At 40.9% G+C, this 12,753-nt stretch overlaps 1 pseudogene across 1 annotated transcript; it reads right to left on the bottom strand.

Moving 5' to 3' along the window:
- Nucleotides 1-11,635: 11,635 nt before the first annotated feature.
- Nucleotides 11,636-12,046, bottom strand: LOC307092551 (AP-3 complex subunit beta-2-like; annotated as a pseudogene). The gene has a single exon. The product of its transcript is annotated as an AP-3 complex subunit beta-2-like (transcript).
- Between the last annotated feature and the right edge of the window lie 707 nt (nt 12,047-12,753).

Below are 12,753 nucleotides of genomic sequence, written 5' to 3'. Positions count from 1 at the left end.
ATGCAATCCATTCCTTTCTCTTTTCTTAAATTATTTATTTAAGTGTAATTCCTATGAGGGTTGAGATCATGCTTCACTCAACATTTATGAAATAGAATTGTGGATTTTGTATTTTGGGGGTGAATTAGCCTGGTTGTCATGACAAGACACAGTGTGAACCAGTTAGTGTAAATGAATGAAACTGAACACTATTTTGTGTATGCAAATCATCTCCCCACAATAATTTGCCATGACCAGTGCCTGCATTTCTGTATCAGGATTTTTAGTTGTTGCTGATAATACTAGTTGGGACAAAATACGGTAGTGGACACTAGATTTTGCCTATCAAACAATTCGGTTTTTTTGCTTTCTGTGCAAATACTATTTCTGTTATTTTCTTTAATAATTATGAATATGTACATATTTTTTAAAAATAAGTCTGTACTCATGAAAGAAAATTTAAAAACATTTTAGAAATAAAAATATGAAATATGTTTTTAAATGATTAGCAAAAGGTTGTGTTTAGAAACCTCTGAGTAACCAAGAATTTCCAAAGATTTAGGGTCCCCTTTCCTTTGCAATGTTTGATTCTGTTCTTATTCTCTTACATCCTTAATAAATTTAGCAGAGACTTTTCTATTTTTTAGTTTTATTAAAGAACTAGATTTAGTTGATCATCATTATTGTTTTTATTTATTTATTTGGACTTATTGTTTTCTTCCTTCCTATATTCTCTGGATTCAGGATTCACTCTGTGGTTTACTAGCAGGGGGTCCCTCAGCCTTGCCTGCCCCCTCTCACAATCTGGGAGCCCTCAGGGGCAGGAGGCAACCCAGTGATCAGGTGACGCCCCATCACACCTCTGCTGCTGTCACTGCTGGCAGCGCAAGTCTCAGCCAGCCCTGGTTACCCGAGCCTTGGGCAGCCCTGGGCGGCTAGGCAACTGCCATCCAAGGCTTGCCTGCACCTCGGGTCAGCCCTGGGTGGCTGGGGGACTAAGGGGACTGGGCGCCGCCATCTTGTGGCTGTGGGTGCTGCCATCTTTGAGGGCATGGCAGTCAATTAGCATATTTCCTCCTTATTGGCTGTGGGCGTTGCCATCTTTGATGGCGGGGCAGTCAATTAGCATATTTCCTCTTTATTGGCTGTGGGCATCGCCATCTTTGTGACAGTGTGAGGGTCAATTAGCATATCCCCTCTTTATTAGATAGGATTTTTAATCCTCTCCCAAGGATATGTTTATTGATTTAGAGAAAGGAGGAGGACAGAGAAGAGAAAAACATTGATGTGAGAGAGAAACTTTAATTGGTTGTCTCCCGTACAACCAGGATCAAACACGCACCTTTTTTTTTTTTTATTAAGGTAGTGTTGCAACATTCCAGCAGAGAAGGAGGACAAAGTATTAAAATTTACCATTCATTTACTATCTCAGATGTCCTGGGTGTTTATATTGGATTTTGGCAGGGGAGGGATAATTTGCACAACAATACAGGTAATAAAATTGAGGTTTAGATGGCTTTTAAGAGATATTTGTAAATTCACACAACTATGAAATAATGATGCTATAGTTCAAACAATGTAAAACAGAATGTGCTTAAGGCAAAAACAAAAAAAGGTGAAGGAAACTAGATGTTACACAATGTTTTAGGGTACGCTATGGTAAGAATAAGAGACAAGCTATAAGTCCAGAGATGGAGAAATTGGGAACAGAGTGGATGGAGTCCCCAGAATATGAAATCTGGAAGGCTTCTGGAAGTAGGTGGAAATAAAGGGGTAATGGCCTTAAGCAAGGTTATACGTACTGTGCAAAGCCGCATGAGGGAAGAAGGTGGGTCAGTATGTGGCTAGTACTGCCTCGTCACTGTGACACTGAATTCCTAAATTGTTTGTGTTTACCAAAGTTGACTGTCACTCGGTCTTCTTTATAAGCTCACTTCCACTTCAATTTTGAAATGCCCGGAGGGTAATAATTGGAAAACAAACACAGACAAATATATGTTTGTTCAGGTATGTTTGCCTAAATGTGAGGTTAGAGATGGGTTCCTTAGCTTATGATCCTAAAACAATATCTCTGTAAGGTCATTACACCTAAGACACTGGGAGCCCCTTCCTCAGAACTTTGGTGGTTCTAAATATATCTAGCATATATAGAACAGAGAATGAACAGATTTCTAGATTCCACACATGGTATGTGCACACACGCGTGCACGCGTGCGCGGGCACACACACACACACACACACACACACACACACACACATCTGTTTCTTGGCCTGGTTCAGGAATTTATTTCCCATATGCTCCATTCTCTGGCTTTCTAATGGTTCATTTTATGATATGATATTGTTTCACACATGAATGAATTGAAAGGCATGAGAAGTAATCTGCCTGCTGTGAATTTATTCACAAATCCCTTCTCTTTCTCAATGTCCATGCATTTGAGTCTCCATAACCAAGTGCCAAGAAATATTTTTTCCCTTGGTAGCTTGGTATTTACACTCTGCCTTCACTTCTACTCTACCCCGCCCTCAAAGAAAACATTTGGACTTAGTTCAGAGTTCTGAAAGAACATTTGCATTGTAGATTCCCTTTTCACATTTGCAGTGAAAATAATAAGAGACAACTCATTCCCTAACGCTCCCATTACAGAGCATTTGCATAACATTAATTATAAAAGAATTAATATTGTATATGCTCCACTTATAGACCCAAATATTTTCTTGGAATTGATATGAAGTCATGCAAAGGTGCAAAAAAATCATCTGTGTGTTTTTTCAAAATATAATCAGCATGATCCAAATATTGATTTCATTTTTATTTATTTGTATTAGCAAAATATTTTCTTTTCCTTTTTGCTTATAGATCTTTATGCTTACCCCTCTCAAAAAAAATCTAGCCATGGTATTTCTGTATAAACAAATAAAATACATGCACTTAGACATAGACATAGCCAAGCACACAAGTCAGCTTAGCATCTAATATGGAAGAAGGTTATTGCACAGGTGATTGTAGGTAAGAATAGAAGATACGCTCTTCAGTCTGTTTTTAACCTAGCTTGTGACAGCATTGAGGACTTCTAGAGAAAATGACTGAAATATTAAGACCTGACAGATGAGTAGGCTCTTGCTAGCTTCCCTAAAAGGAAGGATGCGCTATGCAGACCAGGCAACTGTAATTCTCACCTGCTGGTGAGCACGCACTACCCACAGGCCATCTCCATCAGAGAGCATTATTTGTGAGAGAAGGGACCACATTTCAGGGATCCCCTAACCCAGTGCAATGAAAAGGCTGAAACATGCTCAAGTTGAGAAGGCAAGTCTACAGTGTAGATTTTCTTTATTTTCATAAGATCCAATGTTAAGAGCAAGTTAGATGTTCTGAGCAGCAGAATATGTGTGAAAACTATTTTGGACCTTACCGAAGGACATTAAAGAGCACATGAATAAATGGAGGGGACTTGAATTTGCCTACTGTAGGGGAATACCAAAGTGATCAATGGAACAAGACAAGTAGGACTTCAGCCTATTTGGAATATACAGGCACATTTATTAACTTTTGAAAAGCAGGGAGAGAACTTTCATAACCAATGAGAATCTTAAAGGATAATCCAACAAATGATCTTATATAAAAAAGAGCTAATGTGCTAATTAGACCGGATGGCCGAATGGCTGTCCCGATGACCTTCAGGACGACCTTCCAGATGAAGCCGGGGCTGCAAGGGCTGAGCCCCTTGCACGAATTTCGTGCATCAGGTCTCTAGTATTAAATAATTCTACAACTTAGGGGAAACTTAGAGATCAAGTTATATTATGCATCCACAATGCTTTGGTAAAAAGTTTGTATGTAAACAGATAACATCTATGACAATCACACATACACATTTGGGAGCAATAATAATAATTGATAATAGTTAGGATGAAACTTTAAGAAACATATTTGGGGGAAAAGTTAAATACTTAAAAAATGTCATATTAATAGGAAATCGCAAAAATAATGACAAAGAAATAATGCCCTCATTTGAAGCACTATAAAATTTAATAAAAATTTTGTCAATAGCAAAATAGGCAAAGGATATTAATGGTAGAGCTTCTAAATGGGTAATACAAATAGTCAATAAACTTGTAAAATGCATAATAAACTTCACACCAATGCAAATGAAAACAACAATATGCCACTTCATATTTATTTAACTAGCACTTGATGAATTGCTGGAGATTTTATAGAGAAGCAGCCTTAGTTATATATTGCTGGTAGAAGTGTGAGTTGATTCCATCTCATATGAAAACTTAGTCCTTTGGAGCCCGCGCTGTTTGCCTTGGGGCACATGGCTGTTACACCTACCAGGTCTTGTGTTCCTGGGTCAGAGAGAATGCAAGTGAACAGGGCAAGAGTGGATCATGGGATGGGAGAGGGAAGAAGGAGGGAGGAACGGAGGGAGCATGCACACTTTTTGTTCCCTGAGGCTTTAACCAGGAGCTTTTTCAAAATAACCAATTAACTTCCCCAGCTTTCCCGGACTTATGATGGGTCCACCCCTCACCAATGATCCCTTTCTCAGGTTAGACTGACAGGCCTGTAAGGTCAAGCACCTCCCCTGCTCCATGTTCCCTTCTATTGCCCATGTGTTTACTTCCCCTTGCTACACTCCACACACCCCCCCGCCCACTCCTGCATGGGAGGGCAGACTGCTCCCTACATGGGGGGAAAGGAGGGTTGTGAGCAAACAGGTTCAGTGTTCCAGCCCGTTAGGCTCAACAATGTTCCATCCCTTTTGCTTCCTTCTATTAATTTTCAGCTGACTAGGGTATCAAATCCACAACTTCCCAGAATGTAAAATCTTTTGAAAATGAAAAATAGTTTCAGAAGATTAACAAGGAAAGAAAGTGAGTAGAAGAGATGGAGATTAAACAGGTCTGAAAACTCCCCAAATTGTATCCTTTCAAAAATACAAATTAGTATAGTCAGGAAAGTAAAAATCTTATTAACAATTAGGGGATCATGCAAATTGAATTCTTAGAGTTATATAATTAACTTTTTTTTCAAAAGTAGTTTCTATATTGAAAGGGATATAATATGCAAATTATTTTAAATGTTCTTTCAAGTAGTTAAGAGTTTCAAACACATGAAGGAAGATCCATCATGGTTATTTTGGTGTGTTTTTTAATTCTGAAAGTTTTTAGAAAATAATTTTTAAAAATAAGCCTAAAGTAAATTTTAGAACAATTACTATCCACATTATTCAAATATCTTAATAGATGGAGACCAAAATAGCATTTACATTGTGTTGTATCCCTATGGGTCAAATTAAGAGCATCATTTATTAAAAGGCCAATCCATTTCTCATCCAATTCTTTCAAATCTCTCCCTCCCAAACTATTCCCTAGGTCTCTGTTGTGTTTAGCTGGTGACCATTATCAATATGTACATTAGACTCTAGACATTTTTTAATATAAAATTTATTTCTCTTGATAGTCTCTAAGCATATTGAGGAGAAGGACCACATTTTATTATTTTTTATATCAGTTACAATACCCAGTAACACATAAGTATCATAAGAGATACATTATAGAGTCAAGAACTATGTAATATATTTAAGATCAAATTTAGGTATCTATGAGGAAATTTCTTTACGTTACTTAGCTACGTGAACTGAGGGGAGTTAACTTCCCTGAGTTTTGTTTCCTCATCTATAAAATGAAAACTCAAGAACCTTACAAGTTGTTTCATGAAACTTTATAAAGCTGTCTCATAGCCACTCTTTTTAAAGAACAGCCAGGATTTATTGGAAACATTACAATGATGTACATTCAGTAAGTTAGGTCACTTTGTTAAGGCTCAGTTTCCTCATCTGAAAAATGGGTATGAAGATAATGACTATCTTGTAGGACAATAATGGATACTGATGAAGGTAATATAACTAAACTTCTTAGCAAAGTGTTTCCATCAATGTCCAACCATTTCAACAACTTCACCATATTCTCCCAGTGACAAATGGCATTCTCTCCTCTTTACCTTCAGTTCGCTTCCTCAATACGTCTGTGCTTTACTTCTCCTGGAAAAAATCAGAAGTCCTGAACTCCAAGTAAAAGAGGTCAGATAGGGTCGGCTAGGACAGGAACACACAGCTAAACTGGGTGCAGCATGGAGGGTCAGAGCTGAATACATGCCCTTATGTTATTAAATGAAAAATATTCATGCAAAGTCATCTTTGCAGACACAGGCAACAAACAATGAAAGGGATATTATGAATCCTTTGAAATGCAGCAAAAGAAGCCTTGGTTAAAATTTTAACAAGTTAGAGTCATTAGCTAAACAGATCCTGACAGCTTCACACTCACACAGACGCCTAACAAAGGCTCAATTTGTGAGGCACCCTAATAGGTGCCTCTGTATTTCCCGCAGACATCCCATTTTGTTCCAAAGTGTGGATAGTGAAATGTCATTCCCATTCTCTCTGCCAGGCACGTGTTTTAGAAAAGTGCAGTTGACATTTCCCCTCCACAATGATGGGAAGAGAGATTCTCTTCCGTATCTCACTGTTTGATCCTATAAAAAAGGGGGGCATTGTTGAGGGAAATAAATCATTTGATCCCTTTAAGCTTTCAGAATGAATGGAGACTTTCTTAGGTTTTGGCATTTTCTCTCAACTGCTAAAACAGCTCATGGTTATGTTGCCCCAACTGGAAAATTATGGATTATGCCATACATAATTTATATCAGTTAAGAGAAAGGTGACCGGAAGGAAATAGATTTTAATAAGCATATAACACATGCTGGGCATTTAATTCACATATAGTGGTCTTGTACTGCTCACGAAGATGCAATGCCATAGGAAATATTGACCTTATTTTGTAATCAAGGAAACTAAGGTCAGAAGGGTGAAAATAAATTTCTCTCATAGAACAATACACGTATGAGAGAATTCTGAGAGTGATACAGAATGAGAAATGTATTCCATTTATTTATTTTTTAGCAGGGAAAAATATTATTATTACTAATAGAATATGTTATATCCATACTTTAAATTTATTTTGAATCTTATTATATTTTAATTTTATTTCATTTTATGTGAGCTGAAAAAAATAGAACTTTTAAATATAATGTTTCTATTGAATTACTTCAGTTCACCACCAACCCAGAAGCTCATCTCAAATTTTACAGAGCAATTACCTTTAAAAATGTCACAAATACATCAAACTCTTAAGTATTTTCATAACCCTTAATACTTAATCTTACTTCTGGAAATAAATTCTGAGAAGTTAACAACAACAAAAAAGTTAAAATATCCACATTAATATTCATAATGTATAAAGCCTTATTCAAAATACTGAACCCTTTGGAAATGGCACTTATAATTGAAAGGAGAAAAATAAACAAATTGTGGTATGATTTACATGCATAAGTACTATGCAATAATTAATCTTTGCAAATATTGTAATTTCATGAAAACATGTTTGCTTTCTATTATGTGAAAATATAATATAATTTATATATACAATACTTAAAATATGGTATATATAAAGTATATTGATCTTAAAATTATGTACAGGTTAAAATATAAAGGAAGCGTACTGAAAAGGTTAATTTTCTTCAGTGACTATATCTAATATTATGGGTGCACTTTTTCTTCCATTTCTCTATTTTCTATATCCCAAATATTTTCTCATGAGCACATATAAATTTTTAAAGTGAATAAAAATAAATCTCATTAAAATTATTTTAAAGATAAGCCTTAGCATTTGGAAGGCTTTTTTTTAAAAAAAGAAAAAACTTTTGTGTGGGATTTATTGTCTTAGTAAAACCTAGAATAAGCTAATCACCACCACAATCCCCCAAAATGTTGAAAGATGTCATCTGAATAGTATGGATCACTCCTCCACGAAAGTAGATCACATTCCTGCTTCATTATTATTTTAGAAAACTCACCTTTCAACCATCTACAATACGGCCATCATTCATATCAAACTTAATTAGAAAACAGTTTGGAAGTTGGAGGAATTCCTAATTTAAATCAATTAAAGGGGAAGTTGTCAGGTTCACTTTGGGTTTGCTGATCTCTACTCTCAGGGCAAGACTGAAGAGGTCTGTCTTCCCCAATCTCCTTGTCTTTCTCCAGGATGATGTCATCGTGTTCAGTGTGTAAATCTAGGGACTCAGGGTGACAATTAGCATCTGAGACTCCTGCCACAGCTAGGAGAAGGGGCCCCGGTGACAAATGAACGAAGGCCTCCCAGGATTCCATGCTGCAAATTCTTTGATGGGCACTTTTGTTCGCAAATGACATCTCTCTAGCGGGTGGGGCAGGGGGACTCTGTTCTCCGGCCCTATTTTCGTTCTGTGTTGAGAGCTCTTCCTTCTTCCCTCACCCATGCCCTAAATCCTATTGTGTCACAGTTAATTTAGTTATCAAATGGAAACAGCATGTCAGGTAGTGACTATTTAAGGAGCACATTCCTTTCACTGAGCGGATCATTATAGGCCCTTTACCTCCCCATTGCTAAAATAAGACTCCTTGCCTTATCTTTTGTCTACCCATATCCCCGCTGGTTTAAAACGTGTGCTCCCTCTCCACCCAACTTATATAGAACTACTTTCTGTGTAGTCATTTCGTTTCATGCATTCTAAAATCATCATTATCTGCCAAGCAAAGGGGACAAGATATATTCTATATAGTGAACATTTTTTTGCCTGAAAATTGGGGCACATGATCATTTATATATATATATGCCTTATCTCGTATGCTTGATCCGTGAGAACAGGGACCAAGTTTTAACTATCTTTAGTATCCCAGGATATAGATTACCTCAATTTATGACTTAGAGTCAGTAAAAGAATAAATACAAAATAACTGCTGTCTTGTATTACTTTTGAGCACAAAAGCAGTCGAAGATTTCAAAGTGATAGAATTTCTGAAATATTTTAATAACTTGAGAAAATGATTCAGGGTGCTTGAAACTAGACATACCTTGAAATTTCAGAATACACAGAGTAGATAAATTTTCAGACTAGAGACTAGAAAATCTAGACTATATCATGGCTATGCATTTAGAATATTTAATGGGAAACTTAGACTTGAGGTTAGATGGCTTTATGCAGTGGTTTTAGATCTGTAGTCAAAGTAGAGGTAAAAGTCAAGACAATTACCCAAGAAATTAGGATGAGTAGATTTTTTCTCTTCACTTAACTTTTATGTGTAGCTTTGTCTCTTACCAGATTGTAAAAACCCCCCTTTTAAAAACTTTTTTAAAAACATGTTTTTATTGATTTCAGACAGGAGGGAGAGGGAAAGAAATATCAATGAGATATTTCAGACAGGAGGGAGAGGGAAAGAAATATCAATGAGAAAAAAACAATGAGAGAGAATCATTGATCAGCTGCCTCCTGCACGCCCCCTATTGGAGATTGAGACACTTGTTCCCTGACCTGGAATGGAACCTTGACCTCCTGGTTCATAGGTTGATGTTCAACCACTGAGCTACACTGGCTGGACTATAAACCCTTTAAAGTCAGAAATCCCACTCTTGTTTGAGTTTCCACAGTAGCTTCTCCTGGATTGGGTCTTAGTAGATACTCATTCAGTTGATTGTTGTCCACTATACAATGCGCAGGTTCCAGAGATTTCGGTTCATTTGATTTTAGGCCGTTTCTTCTGGCACCTCAATCCCAGGTCACCAAAGTCTCCTGTGAAGGGCTGGTGCAATGCGGAAGAGTCCAGGGCAGGAAGTAGGACAGTTAAAATAAGAGGTGTGTAAGTCATACGTTAGCTGTTTTAACCTTACTGTGCTTTGAAATCATCTATGAAGATTTCTAGGCTCACCCCAGATATCTAGGTTCAATGTTCCTGGACTAGAGCCTAGAAATACATATTCTGTTTGTTTATTTATTTACTAGAAGCCCAGTGCATGATTTAATCATGCACGTGTAAGCTGTCTGTCCGCTGGTCGGCAGCTCCGAAGTCCCTGGGCCCCTAGGGTGAGGCGGGGCGGGGGCGTGGTCCTCCTGCGGCCAGAGCCCAGGCCAGGGTCTTGCCTTTGCCTCCCACCCAGGAAGGCTGGGGCCGCTGCCACGTGCTCCTGCGGCCCAACTGCCGCCAGACTCCTCCCCGGGGAGCCACATCGCCCGCCCACCGCCCGCCGCCTCCAAACCTCCAAAACGCCTGCTCGGCTCGCTGCCCCAGAGGCCTGTCTGTGCCGCAGCACAGCCATGGCGCAGATGCTGAGCTCGCGTCGCCGCTGGCAACGCAAGCTCAGCGTCCTGCCGGCCCAATCACCACCCCAGCCACCCCGAGTCCCGCCCCCTGTGTCACCCGCTGGCCCAATCATGGGCGTAGCGGAGTGATGGTAATTTAAATATTACCTTTTTATTATGTAAGATTTATTTTAATTGACAAATTAAAATAGATAATGTTATATAATTGACATAACATTATATTAGCTTCAGGTGTACAACATAATGATTTGATATTTGTACATATTACAAAATGATCACCCCATTAAATCAAGTACACACACACACACACACACACACACTAGTGGCCCGGTGCACAAAATTTGTGCATGTGGGGGGTGGGGGGGGGGTCCCTCAGTCTGGCCGGCAGCTTCTCCAATCTGGGATTCCCTCTCACAATCCAGAACCACTGGCTCCTAAGCACTCACCTGCCTCCCTGCCTGATGCTCCTAACTGCTCCCCTGCTGGCCTGATCCCCCTAATTGCTCTCCCCTCCTGGCCTAAACCCCCTAACTGCCTATGTGCTCTCCCTTCCTCTCTGCACCTTCAGACCCCGATGCAGGAGTGCTGAGAGCTCTCTGCCAAGGCCCCACACCCATCCTGATGCCCCCCTCCTATCTAATAAAGAGGGAATATGCTAATTGACCCTTACACTGTCACAAAGATGGTGGCACCTACAGCCAATAAGGAGGGAATATGCTAATTGACTGCCCTGCCCTCAAAGATGGCTACACCCACAACCACAAGATGGTGGCACCCAGTCACCTCAGCCCCAATGGGGTGGCAGGCACACAACGGCAAGGCTGGGCCGGCCCGCCTCTGGAGTTCCCCAGTCCCCTCAGCCCCCTAGCTGCCCAGGGCTGGCCCGAGACACAGGCAAGCCTTGGATGGTGCCTGCTCAGCTGATGCCTGAGGCACAGGCAAGCCTCAGGTGTCAGCTGCCCAGCTGCCCAGGGCTGCTTGAGGCTCAGGTAAACAGGGTCGGCCAAGGCTTGTGCTGCTGGCAGTGTTAGCAGCAGAGTTGTGATGGGGCGTCGCCTTCCCCTGATTGCTGGGTCACCTCCTGCCCTTGAGGGATCCTGAACTGTGAGAGGGGGCAGGCTGGGCTGAGGGACCCCCTCTCCAGTGCATGAATTTTCATGCACCAGGCCTTTAGTATATATATATATATATAATGTGTGTATAATATATGTATTAGGAAGAAGGCATTTTATTGAGATTTTGCTGCTTATATAGCTACAGAAAGCTGGGAGGGCTGAGAGGAACAGAAATCCCTGGGGAGAGCCTGGTAATGACCAGAGGGAGAGAGGGCCCCTGGATGCTCTCTGACATGAGGAGTGTGATAGAAGAGGGAAAGAGAGAGGGAGGGGCTAACAGCCCAATGTCATAAGGAAGGGACAGCTGGGGATCAGAGGTCATAGAGCTTGGCAGTCACTGGGTGAGGGGCTGTACCATGTCCTTTACCACCATGGTGCTCATTACCATCCTCTCACTGTTGGCTGTCAGCTGGGCAGCTCCCGTGTGCCAGGCATCCAGAGTTAGCAGGGCCAGGCTTCCCCTGGTCAGTGTCCTCCCTGCAAACCTGTCCTCATCCCTCACAAGGGGCAGGACCCAGGTTGTCAGTGGCAGTCACTCCCTGCACCACAATGTGGTCACTCTGACAGGTGTCTGTGATCTTGTTCATGCCATTTAGCTGTCCCTGTTCCTTCTTTAACTCATTCTCATGAACATGGGGGCCATCAGCTCCCCAATGGGTGGCTGAATGGACACATAGAACTGCTAAGTTTGGGTGCACAGCTGGAACAAGGCTGCCTAGGTTGAGTCACAGAAAGTAATGCTCATTACAGCAGTGGCTGATTCTCCTAGTGTTCCAGGGAAACCTCCAGGTGGGCTCGGGCTGCCTGTCGCTGTGTCCAATAAGGAAGGCAGGGTTGAATCATACAAGGTGTTTATTGAGAAGGCCAGCCAACCAAAAAGACAGGGCGCTTACAAGCATCAAATCCTGCCTTCCAGCAAGGTGCAAGGGGAAGGGGCTAGAATGGAATGCAGCTGCGTGCAGCCCTGGAGGTCCGCTATGGTCCTTAGTCGTAAGGCGATGAGATGATGTTTTGATTTCTGGTGGGTCGGTCTGACCATGCTTATCGATTCTGCTTGCTGGATTCACAGCGGAGTCACCTCCTCAGTTGCTTTGCACAGGCCTTGAAAAGGAAACTTAAGAAAAATGTAATCCCCTATTGACATAAGTATCTGTGTTCTAAGATTTACAATAATATGATCATTTTTCAGTTGAATTCAGGTGCTCTGTCAGATTATAAGTCCCCCTATCACTGGTGCCAGTGCATCTATTTCAGGGGATTCCTGGCTGCTGATGCCACAGGCAGGCCCTTGATGAGGGTCTCACAGTTGTTGGAAAAGTGGATGTGCACAACACCATGTGGGGGTCCATGGCGAAAGGTGGGTGGCTGAAGGTGGAGTCCACAGCCAGCGCCTCAACAGCTGTGGGTACAGCAGCCCCTGCCTTCTCATACAAACACTGGACTCGGCAGGAG

This window comes from Cnephaeus nilssonii, assembly GCF_951640355.1.
Source record: "Cnephaeus nilssonii genome assembly, chromosome: 20".
Taxonomy (NCBI): Eukaryota; Metazoa; Chordata; class Mammalia; order Chiroptera; family Vespertilionidae; genus Cnephaeus; species Cnephaeus nilssonii.
Note: the sequence above shows the minus strand (reverse complement) of the source record. Positions and strands in the feature narration are given on the sequence as shown.